At 39.2% G+C, this 26,779-nt stretch overlaps 1 protein-coding gene across 1 annotated transcript in view; it reads left to right on the top strand.

Moving 5' to 3' along the window:
• The first annotated feature begins 15,792 nt into the window (after positions 1 to 15,792).
• The window catches only part of megf11 (multiple EGF-like-domains 11), a 171,360-nt gene continuing 160,373 nt past the window's right edge, over positions 15,793 to 26,779 (top strand). Inside the window, 1 exon segment of the mRNA XM_036149265.1 lies at positions 15,793 to 15,974. The gene's annotated coding sequence lies outside the window, so the exon portion shown is untranslated.

Raw genomic sequence — 26,779 nt, forward strand, 5'->3', positions numbered from 1 at the left:
AAGAGCTACCAACATCATCTGGGATTTTTTTTTTCCTTTCATAGACCAGTGGAGCTTAAGGTTGTGTTGGGTTGTCAAGTTGTGAGCGGTGACATAGAGATGTTGCAACAGCCATTCCCCTTGAGTTAGGGCTCTCGTCTGTATGGTAAAGACTGGGTGACTCAGAAGGCCAATACTGCAGTTCACAGGATTTCAAATTATAAAACTAAACTCACATCAAAAAGACAAGACAGGCAAAAGGAAAAAAAAAAAAAAAAAAAAAAAGACAAGACAGCACTGGGCTTGAGACTCAGACTGCACAACTCTTGCAGGAGCCTCTACTCCAAACTTTATACTGGAAGCTCCTCCTACAAGACAAATCAACATTAACTGGTGTTCAATCACAACATAAAAATTACAAACACAAAAAACAACAGAATATTTACCAATACCTAGATGTATTCATATAACTATGGTGTACTGAAATTATTTGGTTACATATGCATGCATGTGTTCTTTTTAAAGAAATAGTGTGACAAACACACAAGCACCCCTAGACAGTGCATCAGAAAAGGAAAATCCTGCAACCAGCTTGTCTATATAAGGATTCGGAGTCCTGCCTGGGAAAAACACTTAAAGGCAAAACAACATAATTACTCCCTGGCAATCCTTCATATTAACACCAAGTATCTGACAAGCCATCAGCAATCACTGTAGGCACACTGCAGCACAACAAACAAAGCAACACAATTCTGTAAGCCGCCCAGATGTAACACAATAAAAATTATCGTGTAATCATCAGATGTTTGTCTATCCTGCGTGCAAGATACTATTTTTGTAGGCGTGGGTCATCCCATCATAATCTACCTGACAAAGAACTTCTTTGAAGGGCACAATGTTCCTCTTTTGAACCATTCTACACGTTTCCCTGATCTAAACCAAATTGAAACCTTCTTTAACACTTGGAACAACTGTCAACCTACTGGAACCATGTGTAAAAAACATCAACAGAACTCATTGTTGTGAAGTATAGATCCTGATATTTTCTTCTACGTTTTGAGTTCTGCCTTGGGTTCTTTTGACAGTTAATTGAATGAGCTGCAGCTGCTTGGAGCATGCATTGAGGCACTGACAGATGATGGCTAGAAAGGACAGAAACTTTATAGACACAGAGAAACAAGCTTAAAATGGGGAAGCATGAGTTAATTGATCATTAAATCGCTTGAGGAAATGTAAGAACACACTTAAGTGGAAAATAAACACAAAACTGAAGGAACCTGGAACCGAACAGACAAAAAAAGAATCAAGGACTTTCAGATCATGAAAGAGGAGGATGCTCAGTTGATGGGATCTGAGGTGTTTATCTGGCTCTAGGTGGTGGGGCAGCAGTTTCCAGACACTTTCCTCATGCTTGATTTCGATCTTTCCACTTACAGTTTGGGTGATTGTGTACCGACGGCAGATCAAATACAGCTTCACATGTCTCTGAGACGCTGAGCCCTGAACCGCAGCGTAGAAAACTGACAAACCGGCAATGAAAGAGGAGCTGAGCGCGACGGATACAGTTTTGTAGCTAATTGATTACAGGTGAGTGGAAGGAGCAAGCAGAATCAGCCAACCAGCCACACAGAGCAGGAACAACACAATACATGGCAAACGTGGAATGAGGTACATCATTTCCAAGACACAGGAACCATTTTCATTGTTGAACAATTTGCTCAAGTAGGTATATTCAACTTTAGATTATACAAACCCTTAACCAGTAATAACACTAGTAATAAAATTAGCACAAAGAAACCTCTTCAGACATTTTTAATAATGATGATTACTGTCCGTTGACATCTTTCATTGATATTCTTGCTTATTGAGAGATTGTTTTGTTGATCTCCAGTGTTTCTTACCAAGCCAAGATCAGTATATGAGCAGTCAGCAACAGTAGGTACTGTTAAATCAGTCACATTTTCTTTTTTTTTCTTCAATGTTCCAGATTTTAATATTCCAGAGTATTGCTTCCTTCTCTCATCCTTTGCCTTGTCTCATAAAAACACATATCCCACATTTATTCCTTCCTGGTACATAACCACCATAAATTTCATTGTGTTTCACTAGATTTTTACACGATAGACCAAGAAAATAGTATGCCCTCTACTTTACTATTATAACAAAAATAAGGTATTGTGGAGCGCTCTTTATAGTCAGGCCCTCCTTAGTCTGATAACCCTAAATAAAATCCCTATCCTTTTGGTCAATAGAGTCCACCTGTGTGTAATTTATTCTTAGGGATTTTGCAAATCCAGTTTTTCTCTGAAGGCTCCAACGATTTGTTGAAACGGTTTGTTGAAGGAAACACCATCATGAAGACCATGGAAACACGGTTTAAAGCAGTGCTAGGTTATAAAACAATATCTTAAGCTTTGAACATCTTATTGAGCACTGTTCAATCTAGCATCTGTTATTATAGGACAATCAAGACATTGCTATCCACCAGAGATGATGGGCTAATCAAGGAGAGCCTTGATTAATCAGGGAAGCCGCTGTTATTCATGCAGTCCACAATCTGGTCTTCATGAAAGCATAGTAAGAACAAGCCATGTTGCTTAAAAGCCACAAGAAGTCCTGCTTGACACAGACAAAGCAAACATTTGGTAGAAAGTGTTCTAGGCAGATCAGAGAATTAGATGTTTTATCTTACTTTCCAAATCCTACTCTAGGGGAGGAAAACTATTCCTGCACCTCATTTTAAACACACCATCCGTTAGGTGTGACATGATGATTCTGTGGGGATGTGTTCTTTTGCAGGGAAATGAAAGCTGATCAATTGATTGGAGGATGAAGGGGATGTCAAGCAGCACAGCAACACAAAACATACTGCCAGAGTTTAGGAAGTGATAAAAAGCATACAAATGTTTAAGGATGACCCAATTAAAGTCCAGGACCTAAATCCAGCTGACAGATTGTGACATGACTTGAAAATTGAGTATCAAAAAAAGACTCAGCATCAAATCTGACTGTGCTTTAGCCATTTTTGCAAAGAAGAATGTCAGCATCAGAAGTGCAAAGCTGGTAGACACATGCCTGAAAAGACTCATAGTTGTAATTGTAGTGAAATGTGGTTGGATTCAAGGGGGCTAAATCATCACAACAGAATTTTCAAATACAATACAGATCTCCATCGATCATATCCGAGGTCTGGCCGGGGGCGCAACAGGAAGGAAAACTAGACATCCCTCTCCACAGCAACATTCTCCAGCTTATTTTGGGAGATCCTGCAGCCTTCCCAGGCCAAAGGGCTATAGAGTCCCTCCAGGGAGTTTTGGGTCTCCTCCCAGTGGGACATGCCCAGAAAACCTCCAAAGGGAGGTGCCAGGGAGCATCTTATCAGATATCATCTCACCTGACTCCTTTCAGCGTGGAAAAGCAGCAGCTCTACATTGAGCTCCTTCCAGATTAAATAACTCCAGTCCCTATCTCTAAGGCTGAGCCCGGCCACCTTGCATAGGAAGAGGATTTCTGACGTTTGTATCCAGCCAGGATCTCGTTTTTTTTTTTTTTTCAGTCATGAGCCGTACCTCATGACCACAGTCAGAACGTATACTATGGTCGTGCTTTTTGACTCAGCTCCTTCTTCCCCACAACAGACCGGAGCGGCTCCACAACATGAGGGAAGCAGGTTCAGACTCAAGGATATAACACAGAAACTTTGCCCTTAAAACACACTTGTAACAGAACAGTTTTACATTTAAGATAGTGTAAGCACTTGTTCAGTTGTTAAACAAGCAGAATGCAGATATGCAGCATCCTCTGACCATGGTCAAAACCTCCAATGTCTGCCTTTAATTATCCAACCCTTGAGGCGACAGCTGCATTGTGCTTTTCATAATAAGTGTACATCCTGATAAATAAAAAGTTCCAACACAAAGTAAATGTAATAACATTAATATTCATAAAAACGAAAACTTTGTTCACAAATCACCTTTCGGAGCCTCGCATCAAAAGAGAAAAATATATATAATTATCTCTTTAATCTAACAGGATGACTTGTTTTCTCAAAGATCTGAAGCTGTTGGTAGACACTTGTTAAAAACACCACAAGAGCGCCAGACTACATTAAGAAGAAGCGGCCGGGATTGCTTTCGACCATTTGCCAGCAGCGGTGAAATTAAACACAGCTTCCTCTGAAAAGTATCATCTTACAGGAGTGATGTGCTAGCTGTCAGTCTAACTCCGCCATGCAGATTAGATATGTGGCTGAAATTAAGAACAGCTGTCATTTTTACAATCTGCTCTGCAGTCTCTACAGATTCCTCCTGACAGACACAAGGCCAGAGGACCGTGCCTGGTTTACTAAAAGCATCTCGCTGCCAAAATCATCTTTTTCTTCATAAACTAGCACTGACAGAGGGGAGATTGGTTGTGTCCTATCACCAGCATGTGGACAGGGACCTTGTGAATCGCAAGACTTGACTTTGTCGGCCTCCCAGCACGAAACAGCCATGGCTGTGGATTGCCTTTCTGAGTGAGGACAGAAATTAGAAACAAAACGTTTAGAGATGAGACACAAGTTCAGAGTTAAAAAAAAAAAAAAACGCTTCATAGTTTTCTTTGTTTTCACCTTTTTTGGTAAACGATTATGTGCAATATACATCCCTTCAAATAATCAAAGGGACACTTTGAAAACACATCTGATCTCAGTTGGAAAACAAATCCTGCTGGATATCTATGCTGATGTGCAATGGGTAGTGCGTTAAGAACAAAAGGATGCCGCATCATTTGATGAAAATGAAAATTATCAAGCTACAGAGGGATTAATCGGGTGTCACAGAGGAAGTGAAACTTCAAAACCGATGCAGCAGTCTAGCCCAGGTTGCTGAAATGTCACTGGATCAACTCAAAATGGTCCTCAGTAGTTTGTATGGCCCCCATGTTCTTGTATGCATGCCAGACAATGTTGGGGTACGCTCGTCATGAGATGACGGATGGTGACTTTCGATCTCCTCCCAGATTCTGAGCAGGGCATCACTGAGGGCATCCTGGACTGTCTGAAGTACAACCTGTTGGCTTCGGACAGAGCTAAACACGACATCTTAGAGATGTTCTGTTGGATTCGGGTCAGGGGAGCACGGAGGCCAATAAATGGTATAATTTCCAGAAACTGCCTGAATACTCTTTCAACATGAAGCCGGACATTATTATGCATGAAGAGGAACTTGCTGACAACAACAAAGATTCCTGCTGCGATGTAAAAATGATTTGTGGTTCCGAAGCAGATTAGGTCAGGAAATGATGCTTGCTCAAAGCTGTCAATTTAGGAGGCATGGAATGAATGGCAGGACTTTTAGGACATGAATGTTGCCTTCGAAGCCATTCTCTTTATTGGGTGGAATGACAACAAATGGCTTCAATACATTTTTTTTAACACAGGGGTGTGAGAATAAGTTTGTAGTTAATTAGAGCTTTCTCTAATCCATAAATGTCCATAGAGGTTCAAATGTTTTGGTCTGTATCAGGTGAAATGCTCTTTAGTAAGTTTCAGGGAAACGACGCGCTTTGTGCATCAACAATGTCCTGGTGTAACTTTGGCTGGGCATTTGAGCACTTTTCTTATAAGAAAAAATAGATTTAATTTAAATGAGTTGATTTTCTGGCATGTACTCGACCTTTCAGCATAGTTCATAACTTTGAGGTGTAGTATAAGCCTAATGTAAGCCTTCCAAAAACTATGAACTGTGAACTTTTTAGAAAGAATTTTATTTTGCTTTATTCATGTCAAAACTCTTTCTAATGTGTGCTTGGGATCGTGATCCTGTTGGACGATCCAGTTGTGTCCAAGTTTCAAACATTTGACCCAAATGTTCGTTTCCGAAGAAAGAAAAAAAATGTGTCAGGCGTTCTTTGTTATATAGAGAAGCAGGATCTGATGGCTATCACAGATCCATAAATTACTTGGTAAGGCTAATTTTTAGATTCAATACAGGGTGTCTTCTCGCTCAGATTGGCCCAGAGTGGGATTCCCCTAGACTGGGCTCCATCACTTTTTTGCCATTTCTTAGAGATGGTTTTTTGTGATGAAGACTCAGCCTGCCCTCTGATGCCCCCTACTGGTACTCTTGGATTTGTGAGGATTGAAGGTGATGGATCGTTGTCCATAGGAATGGAGAGTGGAGGACCGAGTAGGAGGTTTCTTGGGGTGGGGGTAGAGTAGACGAATTTGGCCTTGATTAAGGTACATCTTTAGCTTATCTGGTCTAAAGTAAACTTAAAATAATGTGTGCATAGGAACCTAAAACAGGCCTAGCTCAAATAGTTGAACCCTAAATTGTAGTTAAAATGCTTGGACTGTGGTGTTGAGTAAAAAATGCTGAATTATGAAGTATTCATGCTGATTAATGCTAAGATGTTTCCATTGTGGTTTGTCCGGCCCATTCCTTGGAACTGTTTTCGTTGTGATGTGCCTTTGGGGCACACCAACAGGGGGGGCTAACGGACAACTGGGCTGGTTTTTACAAAGTGCTTTTCAGTCACACCAGCAGAGATTGTGTGACCCCAGAGACTGAACCGCACTATCGACTGCCATGGAGATCACAGATGGATGGACTCTGGAAGCCGGAAGCTGACGTGCGTGGATTGCTTGGACTGGACGGAATTACCGACTGTTCTGGGAGAGGGACAGACTGAGAGCTGTCGTTCCACTGGTTGATCATCTTTGGTGATGTGCCATAATGACACATCATCAGGGGGTCTGTTAGGATATCAACAAGGTCAAGTGGAACGAGCTGTTTATCCCAGAACTGCATGGCACACTTAGATGGCACTGACCCAAAAGATTGGCACATATCTATCAGATACCACCCCGGAGGTGACACAGCTTCCCTGCTGATGTCACAGTTTGGATGTGTACCGCCCTTGTATGGGTGTGTCCCGAGATCCCTTTATAATGTTTGTGTGATGAGCACTCGAGGCCTCCTGCCGATCAGGGGCCCATCAGCGCTGGTGTGACTGTAACTATTTCTCTGTCTTTACCTAGATAAAATATAACTAAAAGCATACTTGTCTGTTTTATGCGTCCTACATTCAAGGTAGTAAAGTAAGTGGGGGTCGCCTGACTGGGTAAAACGAACTGGGTCCACCGAGGGTGCTTCACCGTAGACACGGCACGGTGAAACAGTAACAGCAATAAAAGTGGGAAAACCAAAGCTTAAGCCTGTGATAAAGTGGAAGATGCAGGTACCCCTGTGTGACTGCTAATTAACAAGTGATCAAATGAGGGGGCGCAGACAGAGGAGGAAGGAAGCTCCCACTACAAAATTTACACTTTTAACTGTTACTGACATTTGCAGATGCCCACAAGGATAAGCCAAAAACGTTGTGGAGAAAAGTTTTTGGCTAGTCAAACAAGACAAAGATTTAACCACTTGGCTACCATGAAAAGAAGAAAAAAAGAAAAGAAGAAAAAAAGAAAAGAAGAAAAAAAATCCTCAAAATAGGCAGGGAAAAACAGCTAAAGAGCATCTTTAAGCTCACCTGGCTTTAGCTCTTACCTCCGTCTTTGCATCCCTGGATTTACAGTTTAATGGTAAATGCCAGGAAAAACGCTGCCTTTGGAATAACCTACGGGTAAAAGAACTGTTTTCTGGTACAGATATTTCATATGCATTTCAGATTAAACTACAACCATGGCAAACAACAGATCAGCTGTGTCCTAAATAAAGCCCACTGGATCAGCTCTAATCGTTAAAATAACCAAAGGAAGTAATCTGATTCACTAAATCAGTAGTTAAAATTTGGGAGATTTGAGGAGTCTATCTTTTTTTTTTTTGCCCTGACATACTTTGAGAATCAAACAATTGAAAACTCACTTTCTTTTAAAGAAACCAAGCATGTTCTGAATCCTTCTCTGGAGGCAGAAGACATTTTCTCCGTCTTCTCCTTCAGAAGATGGGTTACGAAAAGTGCATTCTGGGAGAGGAGACACTAGCATGAAAAAAAGTAGATTGCCTTAAGACTAAAAACAGAAGCAAAAGGAGTGAACAGACTATTTTAATATTCCAATATGATCACTGGGGGACATTTTAAGATGTCTTGAGGAAATCTTTAAAAAACATCAACATTTCTAGCCAGAGTCTCTGAAAAACAAGAAAACTCAAAGATTCTTTTGTGAACCATTTTTAAAACAAGAAGCACGTCTTTGTACGGAGGGATACAGCAATAAAAGTGTTGACAGAGTGGTATTTATCTATCCGCTGAATTCCATTTCATTGCTTTTGATAAATCTGAGTACCAACATTTAGACCAAACTAATGCTTAGTAACACTTATCTACCGCCTGATGAGGTCTCAAAAGCTCTCTCAGGCAGAGCCTATTTGCTCTTTCTTTCAGGGGCCGTCATTCCAGGAGGATACTGGTGACGAGACATAAAAGGCTCAGACACACTCTTGAAGGATGTGCAGCCGGGCTGGAAAACCAGAATACACCACTTCTTGTCTGATGCGCTGGATTTGTTGCCTCATCCGCCACTACTTTGTTTTTTTTTTTGGGAGCTGGGGATCTGCGGTCAGGGATTACAGCAGGCCACAAAGGCAGCTTCTGAAGTAGCAGATAACAGCAGCCAGCTGCGCTGACAGAGAAGAAGAAAAGCCAGTCGTTGGTGACACAAACATCTACATTTGTCAGAGGCAGAAATTCAACCACAGGGTGGGACTCCCGTGAAGGGAGGGCTTTACTCAATCACTGTCACATATCCATAAATTTTATGTCCATTATTTTGGAGTTTCATAACATTTTAAAGGGTTTCGTCATACTCAAGCCAGTGTGGATTTTATGTTGAAGTGTTTGGTGCTGTTTTTCTTCTGTTAAATGATGTAACTGCTTTGCATCTTAGGCAGAATTCAGGTATAGACTAATTAATTGATTATAAAGAAACATGAATGTCTTTAGAATGCGTTCTTTTATAAGCTATTGGTGTAAAGAAATTTAATAAAAAAAAAAAAACAACTAACTTATACTATGGTATATTTATTCTTTCCATAATTTCAGAGAATCATTTGTTAAGCAAAACATGTGATGTGCTCATGCCAACAGCCAGTGGTGGAAGGTGGAGCTGTGTGACCATCTGTTTTTCTGAGATAACTCAATAAGAAAACATGGAAATAAAAACACGTTTTGTGCAGCTATAGTTCATCTGAAACAGGGCCAGCAGCAGTGCACTAAGGAATGCATGCTCTGAATGGGGCTACAGCACTTTCTGATGAAGTGTGAGGAACAAATAATGAACACTCATTAATATCGGGCCAGAAAAAAGAACCTGGTAAAAACCAAACATTATGTTTTATTACCAGAAATAGAAAAGGTTCGGGTTAAATCTTAACGTGCAAATCACCCCAAAATTTACTTTTATTTGCAGAATATCTGGGCATAAGGGTGCTACTGTTATTAATGTTACTGTGCATTTTTTAAATATATGTTTGTATGCACTTGTTTAACCTTCCTCTGGTGTTAGCTTTCTGCTGCCATCTGTAGTGTTAGCGGGTCATTTTGGACCCGTGTATTAAATCAGCCATAAAATACCCTAAAAACAATCTTTTATCATCCAATGTTTTCTTAACTGTTGTTTAGCTGATTGGGCTCCCTTATCCATGAAAAGATTGGTATTAATATTTTTTTGTGGCCCCCTGGGCCTTTGTTTTAACAGCATATCTTCTCCTCATTGTTGCATCCTGTGAATTGGAGATGTGTACTCTGCAAGTCACCACCTCTACACTCAAATGGCTTGACAAGCCTGGACATGTCTCCCTTTGTTTGTTCTTGCAAAAAGGCAAAGAGAAAAGCCCCTAAATGAAGCTCAAGTGGTTGGAGGAAGAGGCTGTTGGTTGACTGTGTGTTCATGATTTAATTTTGGGCATTTTTTATTGTTTTATAATAGAAAATTTTAACCGGGTCACATATGACCCGAACACCACAAAAGTCATTTTTTTCACCAGAGCACTTTATAATTTAGTAAAAAAAAAAAAAAAAAAAAAGATTTTACTTTGTTTAAATGGAAGTCCCTGACAAAGTCAAAAAGTTTCAACTCAAAAAACAAATGTATAAAGTGCTTTTATGCATGTTAAAACTCAAAACGGGTCCGTCGGGACCCTAACACCATAGGAAGGTTAATTCTGCAATGTTTGTCTTAAAACTGTCTCAGTGCTGCCCTCTTAGGGTTGAACGCTGGCTATTGCAGTTGAATTTTCCTATTGGTTCTAACGGTACATGCTGTTGTCACCATAGCACTATTTTGGTTGTGAAAGTATCTCAGTCGGACACGCGCGCCTGTGACCAGACTCAGGAGTTGAAATCAAGAGCATTGGGAGCATCCATCGATAGGATTTAGTGTTTGTTACTGCTTTGAACGTTTGCCCATGTTAGCCACGATCTGCAAACATCACTTTACTACTCAGAAAATGCATCCATTCTGTGTTCCACTGCCTTGGCAGCACCAGTTTCAACGTGTCACTTTTCCTCGTCCTGAGCACAGCCCTCCTTAACCCTCACTGCTCAAACCTCAGACTTTTGCCTGCCCATCAGGGTCTCCCAGCACTGCCAACTTTGGTGGCATTTATCACAATTTATCTGGAGGCAGGGTTATGCCTTTACAACAAGGTGAGATAGACTTTAAGGATAATGGCCCCAAATTCATACTCAGCTCCCCAAAAGCCAACCAGTGTGTACCGATACAGAGTTACTGAGTGCCTTATATTTTGGGCTTTTGGATATATTTTGCTAGTATGTCTTTACGTCTGTTTGTTTATTTACTTTATTCAATATGCTGTACCTACAACTCAACAATATTTACATCTCTCTTCTGGTAACATTACACAACACACCAACCTGCGACATATCTGTCTTGCATTTCAATGATATATGGATTTGTATGGCTTTAAGGAGCCCCTAAAGGGACATTGAGGGGAAATATTAAAAAAAAAAGTACTTTCTGGTGCACACCAGTTACTTTCTGGTGTGCACAGTTACTTCTCAATATCCCTTTAGGGGCTCCGTATATGCATGACAAGCTAAGAAACTTTTCGTCCAACTTTAAACAAAACAAAGACTGTGGTTTAGTCCTGCAACCTGTGAAAACTAGTGGTTCAAATCCTTTTTGATTAGTTTTGGACCTGTGACTTAAAACCACAAAGGTGACATTTTACTGCCGTTGCGTATGTGGGAACCTCACATTTTTGATAACTTTGAACTGAACTAATGCTGCTTTTTAACTCGAGAACATCAAGAGACCGCGGCTTATATTGAGGTCGTTTTTAGGAGCAAACATCAGATACATCAGTAAAAAAGAGTAGCCACATTTTCCCTCAAGGTGTCCCTAAAAAAAAAATCTATCGTTGCAGAATTAACTCCTTATACGCCGTTCAGTTTGTTGCTGCAGCAATGTTTTGGTGCTGAACTGAACATTTATTTGTAAACATATTTCAACAGGGGTGTTTTAAACAGGACGTGAAAGTGAGTACAACAAACTACATTTAAATGCCAAAGAGATAACCCTTGATATCATACAAAAATAAATACAGAAATAAAAATAATTTGCAAGAAGGTGAAAGAAAATGAAACTTTAATTATATTGGAACACTTTTTTATAGTAAATAAAAAAAAACAACTAATTTATAGATTCCAAAAGAATCCTTAGAATTTTCTACAACTTAGTTTTAATCTAAATATATAAGAATACAATAAACAGTGAAAATACAAAGAAAACACTGATAAAAAGGTAAACACAACAACAACTGGTAACGTAGGACTGATAAACTGACCTCATCTGAAGAGTATACATCATTTGGGATTTCCATTCTTTTTGTAAGGGAATAAAAAATTTGAAAAAAAAGAATAACAGCATAAACAACTGATTTTATAGTTATTGTCAAAGAGTAAAGCTGTTTTTGTCAACTTTTATGGTAAATGTTATTAAAATGATGCTTGGTCTTGATTGTTTATATATTTTTGGTCTATGCTCATTAATCCTTTGTTTCCGCTTTTGCTTAGGTTGCACTGTGCAGTCCCACAGCAACAGCATGTCACGGGAATTATGTGTTTAGACATGCATGTTGTGACACATTTTTGGGGGAATAAAACAGATTTCAAAATATTTTGTTTCCTTACTATGGCAGCAGCAGTTAGCACTTTTTGATGCAAGAGGGTCCCGGGTTTGAATCCCGGCCTGGGGTTTTTCTGTATAAAGTTAGCGTGTTTTTCCTGTGCATGTGGGGGTTCTATTGGGGGTACTCTGCTGACTTCCCACAGTCCATGAATGTCTATGTTAGGTTTATTGGTCTGAATACATTTGCCCATAAGTGTGAGTGTGTGTGCATGTTTTTTTTTTTTGTCCTTTGTACGGGTGGGTGACCTGTTCGGAACGTACCCAACCTCTTGCTCAGTGACCACTAAAAATGGACAATAGCCCCCACGCAATCCTGCGAGGACAAGCGGGTATAGACGATGGATGGATGGATGGATGGATGGATGGATGGATGGATGGATGGATGGATGCATGGATGTTTCCACAAGATGTGGCTAGCGTGCTTCTTCAGATGGGGAAATGCGACCATATGTGGTAGCGGTTGATACGAATAATCTAAAATAAGAAGATGTTCTTTTTTAATATATGTTACGATATATATCTGTCTGGAATTGTCTGTTGGGTCTCTCATTGACATTTCTTGGCTTCAAATATCAATGTGAGAGCATGAATCCTGCTGAGGATAATCATTCACATGGAAAATCAATATGGGAATCTTGTCAAGCCATCCAGATTACAAGGTATGATGTTTGCTCTAAGACACCGTGCATAGATGGACGGACGGGCATCAGATAACCACGTCGCTACGCTTTAACATACCTGTCATGGGTAGAAAAGTCTCAGTACACATGAATGATTTTATGCTGCTTGATCTTTCGTTCTGGGTTCAGAGAGGACCAGAAGTGTGCATTCTTGCGGAAATGTATAGCATTTAATTACAATCATTTAGACTTTCCAGGCAATTTGCCTACTTTTATACCATATAATTTTGAATATTTTAGTCATGTATGAAATGAACATAAATGATCCTTCGTGGATTTCAAAAATAGACCAGCTATCTAATATTTTACAGTTTGCATACTTGTAAAGATGTCTTTTTAAACTTTTTTTGGTCTTTTTCAAGGCCTTCTAATGGTCACCGTAAAAAGGAATTTTAGGGAGTATTAAAAAATGTAGCATTGTTTCTGTTTTAGCTAAGCAGAATAGTTTGTAAATGTATTGTTTAATATATCAACATAGTTATGGGGATGTGTAAAAGTGAGACTTGCTGGTCGGGTGAGTGTTTTAAGTAGTTGCCAGGTAAATGTTTTACATGCCGCCTTGTTGTTCAGGTATATTTTATGCTTTATGCCTTAATCATAAACCAATGATCATTTTTGATTTCAAGCAACACTATAGAAATTGCTTTTGGAGAGTATTAAATTATAGCCATTAAAAGTAAAGTTCTAAAAAAGAAATGGGCTAATTTATTGTGGTAACAAATCCTGCCTTAAAGGTGTCATGACATCACTGTGTGAACAATTTCACATAGTTGATATTACTGCATATGTAAATTCTCCAAAACATTTCATTAAAAAAAAATTACGCCAGCTTGTTGTTTTGTCAGGCCAAATGTCCCTCCTCAGTAAAAGGGTTGGATACGTTGATGATATGCAGCTCTGCCTAGTTCACTTCGCTCTGATTGGCTGCAACCATATTTGGAAAACCAGTAAAACGCACGCTTCATGCATTTTACACCTCCCTCTGACATAAATAATAAAAAAAATAATAATAATAATCACCCCAAAAATTGTATTGGGATTTTTTTTTAGCTGCTCCAAGAAATGTGATCATGCATTTTTTTTTATTAAACAAGTCAGATTATCTGTAGGAAAGGGATGCATAAATCATTGTAGGCCCAGAATTTAAAAAGTGTTTTGCACATTTGCCTTATTAAAAACTGGCGACTCTGTTTGCAAATTGTTTTGCTAAATGGATGACCATCTCAATGAATTAAAAAAAATGTTTTTGTCTGTTCTTAGCATTAAAAACAGGATTTGGGTCACTGCTTCTTTGAAAACACCGCTAGAGTAGCGGTTACTACTCTTTTTAATAACCGCTGTGAAGTTAGTTTTGAGTTGAATATTGGATATTCGCGCACCGTGGCTTAAGCTGCTTCAGCTGCTTCAGCGGTGACTGCCTCCTGTTCAAGTCGATACAGGGAGACTGATCTGGGGCTGCTGCATGCTTGCTTCCCCTCTCCTCCCCTCCCCTTCCTCCTCTCTTGCTTGATGGTGTGATCTGATTGGAGAATGTGAATTACTTAGAAAGACAACCTACGTAGAAAGACAACCAGTTTTCTGATCTAACCGCCCTTCAGTAGGTCCTTTTGTATTCACTTCTGGCATTCACACTGCCTCATCAGTGCACAACAGATCATATTATACCCCCAAAACCTCAGAAAAGGGAAACTTGAAATATTATCATTAGTAATTTTGTACCAACGCATGCCTATAGAGTAAAACTGTATTTTTTTTTATCCTTTTTTGCGCTTTTCACAGGTGCTGCCATCTTGGCGTCCTGTCACTCAAATCAAGAGTATTTAAAATCATGACGTACCAACTGCATCAGGACCAGAAATACGAACGTTCAACAGATCCAAGGTCCCCTGCTTGGAGGGAAGAAGTCATGACATTGAAATGTTTTGACACTGTGCTTGTGTCTTTGAGCTGCTCCAAGCAATCAGTCGCAAGAAACGGCTCTAGGTGCTCAACTAGCTCATCAAACATGTTGCTATCCATTCCCCCGTTTCGTCCCACTGGCAGAAAGTGTGGGAAATGTGGGAATTTGTCAGAATTTGTCACAAGAAATGTCGACTATGAGGGGTAAAACGTCTGCGGAAAGTCGGCGCGGCTCACAGTACCCGAGTATTCATTTTCACGCTCAAACATATTCTGGCTCAAACATATAACGTTGGATGGCATTTGAAGACATTTCTGCCATTTTACACACAAATTTTCCTGACCTTGTGAAGAATGCCATCTGATGGCTTGCAGTATGATGAGAAGGCGTGCTTACTGTAAAATTTCCCGTCACTTCCGGGCTTCCGGTTCAGGTAATAATGGCCGCGGATCGATGGCCTGCTATTGCAAATGTTTTGTGGGGGCGCTAGAAAATTATTATGCCGCATGTCTCAATTATGAATGCACCAATGCGATGTACTAAAAATACGGCATTTTTTATTTTATTTTTTACATGAAAAAGGTTGTATACTTTTGTTTCAGTTTTATATTTTAATTAGAACTGATGTCTGCTCACTTAACCTTTATTCTCAAGCCGTCATAAGAATTGTGAAAAATACATTTCCTATGTTGGCTCAAGGACTGTGTAACCCAGCTGTGGCAACAGCAAACCTCCTACAAAGATGGGTTACTTAACCCTGATGAGACCCAACGTCGTTTTGTACCTGAATCACAATTGTATTCTAATTTGTTTCAAAACCAGATGAGGAAAATAATCTTAAAATAGGGACATGTCATAATTTTCCCTTTTTTTAAATTGTGTTCTGACTGTAAAACCCTGTCCAGATTAAATGATAGCACACCTTTACGCACCTATGTTACCGGTTATAGTTATATTTTTCTCAGATCATGTTGGTGTTACCGGACAGGGCAGCGGGTGTGTTGCGGGAGGGGGGGGGGGGGGGGCATCGGCATCGATGACGTCAGCAGAGTTTAAAGTGGGCCGCGCTTCCCCCCGTGGAGAGAGGAGAGAGAGCTGGGAGGAGGAGGCGGCGGCGGCGCTCTCTCACACCTGACTTCTGCTCAGTTTGAACTCCGCAAACTACCTGCGCTCCCCACTTTCTGCACATATGGAGCTCCGTGTCGGACAGCGGAGGCACTAATTTCTCCTGCTCTGTGGGACAACTCGCAGTTTCAGGTTTCCCCGAACAACGGTGAGTTTAAATGGGTTTCCCCCCAACCACCACCGCCACCACACACCCAGGCTGGAATAAGTCAAAAGAGCAAGGCTGGTGATGCTGCTGCAGCAGTCCCGTCATTTCCACCGTGTGACAAACAGGTTTGCACAGATGAATGTGTTTCATTCTGTTGTCGCTCTGGTCTGGATTTTTTGAATCGATGCCACATAAACTTGCGGCGCAGTCCTTTTTTTTTTTTTGTTGGCGCTACTGCTGGTTGAGCTTTCTATTTAATTAGACTAGGCGAGTCTTTCCCTGGAAATGTGTTTTCTCTGCCAGAGGAAAGGGCTGTATCATCCTGGAGAGTCCTAGATCCATAGCAGGCGTGCTCGTTGATGTGTTTTCGTTTGCTTCCCAGCCATCTCTGCCACGAAAACTACATTTTAGTTTGCATATGTTTATAGCATATGCATGCTGGCTGGGAGCCGCGGAATACTAACGGGTCTGAAATGGGTTGCATAATTAATCCGAGCTGCTTTAGTAATGCTTTTTGAGAGCTTTGTGGGATTTTTTCTTCTTCCAATGCTTAAGGGATATCTGAGAAGTTTGGGGGAATCTAGTTGATTCTTAAATTAGCATTTTCTGCCACCTATGACATGTTTAAATAGGCGCCTTCGCGTGTCCGTGCCTATGATTCATATGCATGGAGAGTAATGGTTTGTATTTCTAAAACTAAAGGAAAAAGCTGTGAATTTGAATATAGGAATCTGATCTGCTATGTCATTTCTGAGCCACTAGATGACAACAGAGTTCAAGCTGAAGCAGCTGATTAAACTTGCATTAGTCTCCAACGAGCAGACATGCACCACCGTGTGATAATGAAATCATTACCGCTGCTGAGTTCCTCTGTGGGGTGAAAAAAATTAAAAAAATAAACAGCCCAGGATGGCCCTTTGTAAAATCCATGTTTTTTCCCCTTTTTTCATTAAACCAAATCCCAGCTAAATGCAAACAACGCACACACACACACACACAAAAGCGCACTGCCACCCACTCAATCAGAATCTCTGCTGTAGATAGTGTTATTTGGCCCTGTTTGAGCTGCATACATTACAGCACATGCTCTGCATGGGCTCCCTGCATTATAGCAATTTGTCATGAAGTCATTCATCACAAATGCACCTGGCACTACAGCCATGCAGGTCCTATTTTGACCCTGTGAGTGACACGTTGCATTTGCATTGATGTAAGGTTTTTGTTTTTGTAAAAAAAACAAAAAAAACCCAAAAAAAAAACAGGATAGTTTAAATTAATAAGTAGTTTTTTAACTACTCTGGATTTATTGTTTGGTTTCCCCTCATCCTCTCTCTCCCCACAAAACTAGGCAAACAAGATACATCCACACAAGTCCAAATGAATAATTCACATGATGGAAACTAATATTTAACTTTTAAATATTGTTTGTCTTTGTATTAAGATGTTAGATGTGCAGTCTGATTGTCAAAACACTTTCAAATCAATTATTAAAATCGCTTAAGTTCTGACAGTCTTTATGTTTTCTGACTCATTGAATGTTTCTGATTTCAGTTCAGCACTTTCAGAGCCAACTATTGTGGAAATCTGACCAAATATCAATCTCTCATCATTTTCTTGATGTTTTTATCAGAGAAAGTTCTCTTTGTTTTCTCTTTAAATCCTAAAACACATTTTGACTTCGACTTTCCGTAAAATGCTTTTGCACCAAATAAAAACTATAAAGGCAATGCGTGCTCTTATTGCCTTAATGTTTCGTTACATAAACTTGTTTTTTCCCTATGCCTTTATTTTAAGAGCACTTTAGCGTGATGAAGAATAAAGTAATTTTTCATCTTATTTAATTAACTTTTTACACTTTGTCAAGCTTCATCAGTATTAAAAAGTAATCAGAACAAACTTAACATGACCCAATATTTCCTTGAATTGCTGGATTATTTATAATGGATGTCTATTCTGGATCCTCAGACAGCCTTTTTTTCGGGGCACAGCATGCAGTTGGTGATACTTTAAAGAAACTTCCAGCTTTCACCCACACCCACACACACACGCGCGCACGCACACTCCCCTCAGAAAAAAACTAAAATTTTCATTAAATGTTGTGATTTGCAGGTTGTTGCTGTAAACCACATGGCGGTCCTCTGAGGTTGAGACAGTGAATTTGAGTATCTTTTTTGTGTGTGTGTGTGTGTTTTTTTTTTCTTTTTCTCATAGATGCTGAAAGCAAATTGATACTCAGTTCAGCTTCAGCGGTTTCAGCTCTCTTAGGAGAGAGCCAAGGACAAAATCTGCCATTGAGACGTGAATTATGGCGTTATTTAATGAGAAGTGAGCAGACACCTCTGTCTTACTTTTCTGAGCTATTCCAAACAAATGGATCCTACGAGAGTGCAAAGGTTGCTCATGAATTTTATGGAGGTTTTGTGTGTGCATGCGTGTGTTTTACAGTCCCGTAAAGCCGTTCAGCTGGAAATCCCTATATTTGGCTTAATCAATATGTTTAATTAGTGGTGATTAATGAAAGCGCAGGGCTGTAAAAGGCTGACAGCTATCTTACTTCACAAGAACGTCCTCTAATGAAAAACAGGGAAAATTGCTTTCCATGGTGTGGGAATTAGATCCTTCCATATTCACATGATAATTCACGGAAGAAATCGGAGAAAACTGATCGCAATTTAGTATTTCTGTTTGACACAGACATAGCAGTGTTTTCTTCCATTCTTTAATAAATGCAATTAATGTTTGATCAGCTCCTGATTCAGACACAAGCTTAGTAATCGTCTAATCTTTCATGAATTAAAGGATTTGAAAACACTTGCCAGCACCTCAGATATATGTAGAAATGTGTTCTTTAAGCCTGATGTGCCCCTGGCAGTTTCTCCTACAGTGAATTTGCAGAACGACTTTGCCTTTCTCTAGTTTTTTTTTTTTTTTTTTTTTTTTTTTACTGTTATGATTGAGTTAACTTCTTTGCAAGGGCAAATCTGAAAAAGTCATCTCAGTGTTGTAAGTGAAACACACAGAGTATATTGCACTGAAGAGCAGGAATTGGCACTGTTGGCAGTACGGACAGGTGCTCAGTCCTGCTGGAAAATTTAAATCAACATTTCCATAAAACTTGTCAGCAGATTGAAACCTGAATAGCTCAAATGTCTTCCGGTGCACGCCAGTGGACTTGATATAACAAAGTGTACCAACACCAGCTGATGACATAGTTTTCCAAATCTTTACTCGCTGGAAATATCACAGTGGCCCATCAAGAAACCCGGATCCCTTCCCACCCTACTCTGCAGACTATTATCCCCAAATGAGTAAACATTTTTACTTTGCATCTGAAAAGAGGACCATGGACCACTTAAAAGTGGCCCAGTCTTGTTTCTCCTTAGCTCAGTTAGGACGCTACAGACGTCTCTAGTTCAACACAGGCTCAAGACATCATGGAATACCACAGTTGTAGCCCAACTAGGGCTGGGCAATATATCAGGATTTTAAAGATATAGAGTTAAAAAAAACACAGAATTATAAGATGATGCTATACTGTTTATATTGGGATGGTCTATGTTGCGTTATAATTATACTTTATGTATTCCGGTAGGTTATTTTTCAGCTGTTTTTCATATTTATCTATAGATGTTTGTTTAAAAATGTGCCTCTGAGAAGTTAAATGAAGCTTTGATTCAGATATATCTTTTTTAAAAATCACTTTATGATAATTATCCTATGAAGGCATTCAGCCTAAAAATATTGAGATATTCTTGGTCCTTATCACCCAGCCCTAAGCCCAACTCTCCAAACTCTTGAATGGGCTTTTGTTCACAGTTCTCTTAAGGCTTTAGCTATTGCTGCCGGTTGTGCATCGTTTCTACTGCGCTTTTTCCTTCCGCTCAATTTTCTATTGATATGCTTGGATAAAGCACTCTGTAAACCACCAGGTTCTGACATTTTGCGGTTTTCCCTGTCAACTCAGCAGTTCTCCCTATGAGGGTGCTGGCCACTACAGGGCTGGAACATAACATATGTTAAAAAAAATCCTTTTTATTGGTCTAATGTATTTTCTGAGTTCTTATTAGCTGTAGGCTATAATCATTAAAATATTACTTTTTGTGAGAAATATGTGTAAAACGAGTTCCACTGTTTCAATTGAATTACTGAAATAACGTATCAATGACATCCTAATGCATTATGATGCACCTGTAAATCTGACATTGATTTTCCAATTTACACGTGAACGCCTCAATGAACTGTAATATTTCGGTCCAGTTTCTTATAGTTTAGTGTGTGTTCAACACTGTGCTGTGTTCTCTGTCAGATTTTCTCAAAAGTAGCAGCAAGTATGACCTTTATTCTGCAAATGAAGCTGTTTTTGCTCGGCAAGACTGATAGATCTTATTATTTCAGCAAAAGTACTCTGAACATTCAGCAAATACCCTGGAGCCATAGCAACTACATTAACAAAAGTTAATGACATATACGGAGGCAGGAGTCAGACTTTTGCTTTACTTCTGAAAGCTGTGGCATTTACATTTTGAACTGTAGAGTGGGAATGAAAACAATATATACCACTGCATGCACCTGCATCTCATCTGTCCTATATATGTAGACATATTTATGCATAGCCTGAGGGAAGGTTTATTTTTTTTTCCGACCGGAAAACCAGCGAACGTTTGTAACAAACAAGTTTATTTTTCAATTAGCACAAATTCTCCTTTGAGTGTTGAACATCAAAGCAAAGTCATGGTTGTGCATGTTTTGCATCACAACACAGCTGAATGAATGCAAAGTGATGCTAAATTTTAAAAGCCACAATGTTTTGCTCCTTAAAACAGCTTGGCTGGCTGGCATTGAAAAAAAAAAAAGAAAGGGGAAAAAAAAAAAAGAAACGACAACAAAAAGCAAGACGTTTGCAATTTAAATTCTGCTTCAATTGCTGTCCCAGAGGTCTGGCTGTGTCTGCATCTGATTATGCTTGCATGCATTTAATTAATAATTTGACAATGCGTGGCATTGATGCTGGTCAGCCAACACTCTGCGGAGGAATAGATTGCCTGAGCTTGATATCCAGCCATGGTCGCTTAGCGAGGCACAGAAATGATGAGCTCAGGCAGATTTTAGATACAGGAGCTGCAGCGGGGAGCTTCGGTAATCCCCCCCACCCTCCCTCAGGTGTAGTTCAGGGCAGGATCGCCACGGACTACAGCCCACCATGGATGCTCTGGTGATCCCTGATTAATGCACTGATCAGTTCTTTTCTGATTCGTTTTAATGACAAGCGCGTCCCCTGTGGGAGTTTGATGACTTTTTGCTAATACTGCTGATGCATGTGCTTACACATGCCGCTTTCTTCATCCCTGTCTTGAGAAAAGACCCCCTGCCAGAAAGCCAGAGTATTCTGACATTTATAGGATGTCGGTAGCAGTGCAAGGAGATGGGGACAACACATATTCTGCTCGAAAATACAGGATGAGCTGAGGAAATGAGCTGTGATAACATCTCAGCATGCTGTGATGTGTTGTGCTTTGTTGATAAGGCTATTATTCAACATTGTGCCGTGGACAGCAAAATCCTGTTTTCCATCGTAGTCATATGTTTTTCGCTTAAAGTTTACTCCCTGCCTTGGCTTTGCATTTGAGGTTTAACCGCTAATTAGTGTAGTCTGAAAATGATTTGATCAATTATTTAAACATCACACAGACTATTGCTAATATTTTTTTTCTGAGGACTGAGACATGCTGAAATTTAATATTTAATGCTAATTTGACAGCACCAAGAAGGTACTGAGAGGCACTAAGTGCATTTTGAGACGTTGAGAAAATGACTCAAAATGAATCAGATTTACTTTATAAAAGTTCTTAGAAATGAAGAGGTAGTAATTTATTAGTCACATTATGGAATGGGTAAGTTTCTGCTACGTGCTAAATAGAAAACCCAAAGAATAGCCACTTAAAGCGTGGAAAATTAGTACAGAACACAACATGTTTTTCTCAGTAAATATAGTATTTCTAATTGTTAGATGGACATTAAATTTACACCACATAATAACAACCCATATAATCCACTCCTAAAAGAAATAAAACACAAATAAAAAATAGGGGAACAAATTAAATTACATGTAATGAGGGGGAATAGGTATTGAACAGGCATACTGTCTCTTCCGGATCCTGTGTGCTCAGCCAGCTGGACTCCAGTTAAAGTTGCCTGTGTCTGCATGCTGCAGTTCTTCTTGTTTTCTCTGTGAGTTCCAGCCGCTTGCTCTGCCCGTTCTGGTGGTTCCTCGGTCTACATTACCTGATCCGGTCTCTCCTTATCTTGCATCCTCTGGTCTCCTGCTCTTCCCTGCCTGTCTACACCTGCTGCCATTACTCATCTCCCTAGTTAATAATAATAATAATAATAATAATAATAATAATAATAATAATAATAATAATAATAATAATTATTATTATTATTATTAATAATAATTATTATTATTATTCACCCTCTCAATAAACCTTTTAAAAATATGTAACTCTGTGTCCGGCTGAATATCGGGTTCACCAGCAGTAATTTTAACAACTTTGCTCATTCCAGTTATTTTTAAGCTCTCATCAAGTGGTGTTTGACTCTTGGATAACTCTTCTGATTATTATTATTATTATTATTATTATTATTTTAACAGTGGTGGCATGTCAGTGGGGGCGTGCTCCTCTCATAAAAGGTGCTTGACCTTTGATTTTTTCCATTGATCCATGGTGGGTTTAGTTTAGGTCAAGGGTGTCCAAATTTGCGGTCTCTGGACTGATTTTGTGTGGCCCACAACTGTAATTGAAGAATGATTTGGCCGACCAGCAGGGATAATCTTTTATTTGTAATGAGAGTAAAATTATCACAGACAAAGTAAAGTCTACTTGCTATTGAGAATGTTAGGTACCCAAAGTATTAATCTTTTAATTACCTCGCCTTTTGCATTCTGTTTAATTTCATAGCAAATAGAACCTCATCTATTTAACAACGTGTATTCAAAATAAGGCTTTGGTGCACAAAAATCTGCTTTTACCTCAGTTAATGAAATTAGCTAAACACAGCAAGTGTTTTCAAAGAAACAGTGACCCAAATCCTGTTTTTAATGCTAAGAACAGACAAAAACATTTTTTTTAATTCATTGAGATGGTCATCCAGTTAGCAAAACAATTTGCAAACAGATTCACAAGTTTTTAATAAGGCAAATGTGCAAAACACATTTAAAGTTCTGGACCTACAATGATTTATGCATCCCTTTCCTACAGAAAATCTGACTTGTTTAATAAAAAAAAAAATTGCATGATAAAATTTTTAGGAGCAGCTAAAAAAAATCCCAATACAATTTTAGGGGTGATTATTATTATTATTATTATTATTATTATTATTATTATTATTATTATTATTATTATTATTATTATTATTATTATTATTATTATTATTATTATTATTGGCCCTCAAATTCTTTTTACTTGACAATGTTGACCCATGTGACAAAAAGTTTGGACACTCTTGGTTTAGGTTATTATTATTATTATTTTATTTTTTGTAAGTCTAAATTCATATTTTTTTAATGGCAAAGGACACATTGAACAGATGAGTGTGTTTGCATGCTTTTAAACTCCCATGTGACTTCATGATCTCTAATTGGTTACTTAAAAGTTTCTCCTCGGGCGGAGCTATATGCGCCTGTGGCCAATCGGCGCTTTTTGTGTTGTTCTCCAGCCAATCAGATTATTGCATGAAACCTGTCACTCAAAGTCAGACGTCTAGCCGCTTAGATGCAGAGGTGGGACTGTCACTCAAACAGACAGATGCAAACGAAGTCAGTCGAGGACGTCGTAGGGAATAAAAGTTAATTAATTTATTGACAAAATAATTTCATATGGCGTTAGCAGGAGGAAGAAAAGCAGATAAAAATGTTTTGACCGTACTGACTAGACTTAAAAATTCAGCAGCAACCAAGTGATTGTGGATGAATTGTATTGTAAGTGGGGTTTATTGTTGTGTTGTAATCCCCAACTTCTAGTCTGATTTATTGTCAGACAAAAATGTTATGTGTCTTTTTGTATGATGATTTCAATATGTTTCCAAATGTACTCTTACAAGAAAAACTTGCATGTATTCATTGTTTACTTCCTAGCTGTATTTTAAACACAGGTCTGAAAAAATGTGCTCAGCATCATCTGCTTATGACATTTATTGATATTAAATCAGTTTAGATTTAAGTTTGAAATGTGATGTGCAAAGGCACATCCAATGCATTGTTTAAGATTTGTGAGGACTCCAAAAGGGAAAAAACAAGATTTGACAAACTGACATGAACCTTTTTTGGTCATGACTTAACTTAAGTCTTCAGGTCACCAGCTGTCATGAAAGCTGTCACTACTGATGTAGAACACATTTCAGTAGGCTAACAGATATTATAATGATGATTCAGGTATCATATTAAATAGTTATTCTGCAGCCTGATGATCATCATCCTGACACATCTAGACAGGAGAGTATTGTGGTCATGTCACATTTTGGCTCTCGATGTGTGATAGATTAAAGTTGACAAATGATTCACTGTGCTCAACCCTCCATTAATATTATGAGGTCCATTAGAAGGTGATACCTGCCTCTGGCAACTTGCACAGACAGACCTTACTACAGTATCTTTTTTATGCTTGCTGGAGCCGGGGATGTTTTCTACTGCTTTCTTGTTACAGGCGTAGAAATGCACGGAAAGCCATGCCCACTATGGTATTAATCAATATCTGGCATGCAACATACTGCTGTCTCATTTCGGCAACATGCTGTGCTCCTACGGTTAACCAAATGCCGTTGATGCATCTCCTCTCAGCTTCTCTGATCCGCTACAGCAGAAAAACTCTGGACCTTTTCCAGTGTCTGCTGATGGATCTTTGTTCTATCAGTGCTGCGATTCAAGCCCCCTACCCTAAAGCTCTTGTACCTATTCAGCATTGGTTACCTTGCTTGTGATCAATGGCCAGCTGTCAAAAAACTGAATAGAGCCCAGATTGAACCACAGCTGGGATTTGGATGCTGAAGAACACCCCTCTCAACAGGAGTGACTCATGAATAATACACCAGCTTAGTGGAACATCCCATCTCCTCTTGTGCCTTGCAGGTGATGCTTTCACACTCAAACCTGCTCAAAGAGGTTAGGTTTTGTGGCACAAGTAAGTGGCATCTTCAGCACCAGCATCGGACACTTCTGCTGGCCACAGCTATATGAAAACCAAGAGTGAAGAGGATGAGAAAGTCTAGAAAGACCTTTGGGATGTAAGAAAGCTGTATACAATGTTAAGGATGTTTATAATGTATACTGAATAATGCTGGAATTGTTTTGATCTTGATTTCCAACATTTTCAGTGGTCTGACTCCAGCACATGCCCAAAGTACTTTAAGACCAATCAAAAGGAATTAAATAAAATGCAATAATTTAATTTAGATTTAGGAGTAAACATCATAAAAGAATCTCAAAAGCATGAAACAAATTATATCAGCCTTTTTCATTGACAGATAAGTAAAACACCCTTTTCTGAGCATTTTTGCAGCCTCCCTTTTCTACAACACAAATGTATCTTAAGTGGAAGATGGTGTTTGATCTGTCATCAAAGAACACAGCAGCCTATTGCTGTGAACTCAAAACAGATTTTTTTAAAGACATTTCTAAAAAAAAAAAGTCAAATATATTAATGGTAAGGATCAAGGGAGCACTGTTACGTTCCAGAAATGTTGTGCCATGTTGGGAAGGTAGGTAAGATGTGTTAGAGTAAAGACGCTAGTTCTCATCTCATTTACCAACAACAGTCTTTGTGTTTGAAATATTTATTGCCCTATGTTGGTTTGGATATGAATAACTATTAATAAGTGACAAAGGCAGTTATTAACAAAGTTAGTAATTTAAAACAGCACCATTTAAGTTTTGAACCAAGTATTAAGTAGCTTAATGTGAACTATATTAAATTATATTTCAGGTCAACATACAACACTTGGGACATATGGGTGCTCAGTGCAGACTGCCCCTCTCAAAAACTTGCCTATTTAGCTTGAGACGTGCAAATCCGGCTCTGAATGGGTCATGTGACATAAAGCGCTGCTTTACGGCAGTGAGCTCCTTTTTAAACATGAGAGTTAATTTTTTATACTTTACTCATCCTCGGGCCATGGTTATTGCAAAATACAGTAAATACAGTTCACAAAACTGCATGGCAGTTCCTCTCCTCTGTTGAAGTTCCTGCAGACTTTCATAATCAGAAAATGGAGCCTGTTATCTGCCCTGTCCTTGTCTTTCACGGCTCCTGGAGCTCCCCCTCCCTCTCCCCTGGCTCTGCCTTGTCCTCTCCCTCACAGTTTCAATGGGAGACTCAGAAGATAATGTAGAGGGGTGAATGTGGCCTTGTTTTTACAAGTAACTCCATGACTTCTCAGTCTGCTGGTCCAAAGTGGTCTGCTATCAGATTCCAAACACAGAGACTCCTTAATTTTGCGACAGTGCAGTGTTGCCAGTGGTCTTCATGGCGCTAAACCTGAAGGTTACAGGTCTAGTGCCCCTACTGGCTAAAGGTTACACTGTGCTGCTTTAAATCAAAATACTAAACTGGGACACACCCTTGTTTTAAGGAAATAACAGCCAAACAGTTCTCGGTCTGTCAATTATTGTTTTATCAATACGGTATTGTAGAACAACAGATAAAGATGTGAATTCATGCACTAGCATTCCCAAACAGCAAGTACTGCATACATTTACAAAATAAATGCAAACAATTTCTCTGTCTATACAAACAAAGATGGTACCATTCAAC

Source organism: Fundulus heteroclitus, chromosome 2 (genome assembly GCF_011125445.2).
Source record: "Fundulus heteroclitus isolate FHET01 chromosome 2, MU-UCD_Fhet_4.1, whole genome shotgun sequence".
In the NCBI taxonomy this organism is placed as follows: Eukaryota; Metazoa; Chordata; class Actinopteri; order Cyprinodontiformes; family Fundulidae; genus Fundulus; species Fundulus heteroclitus.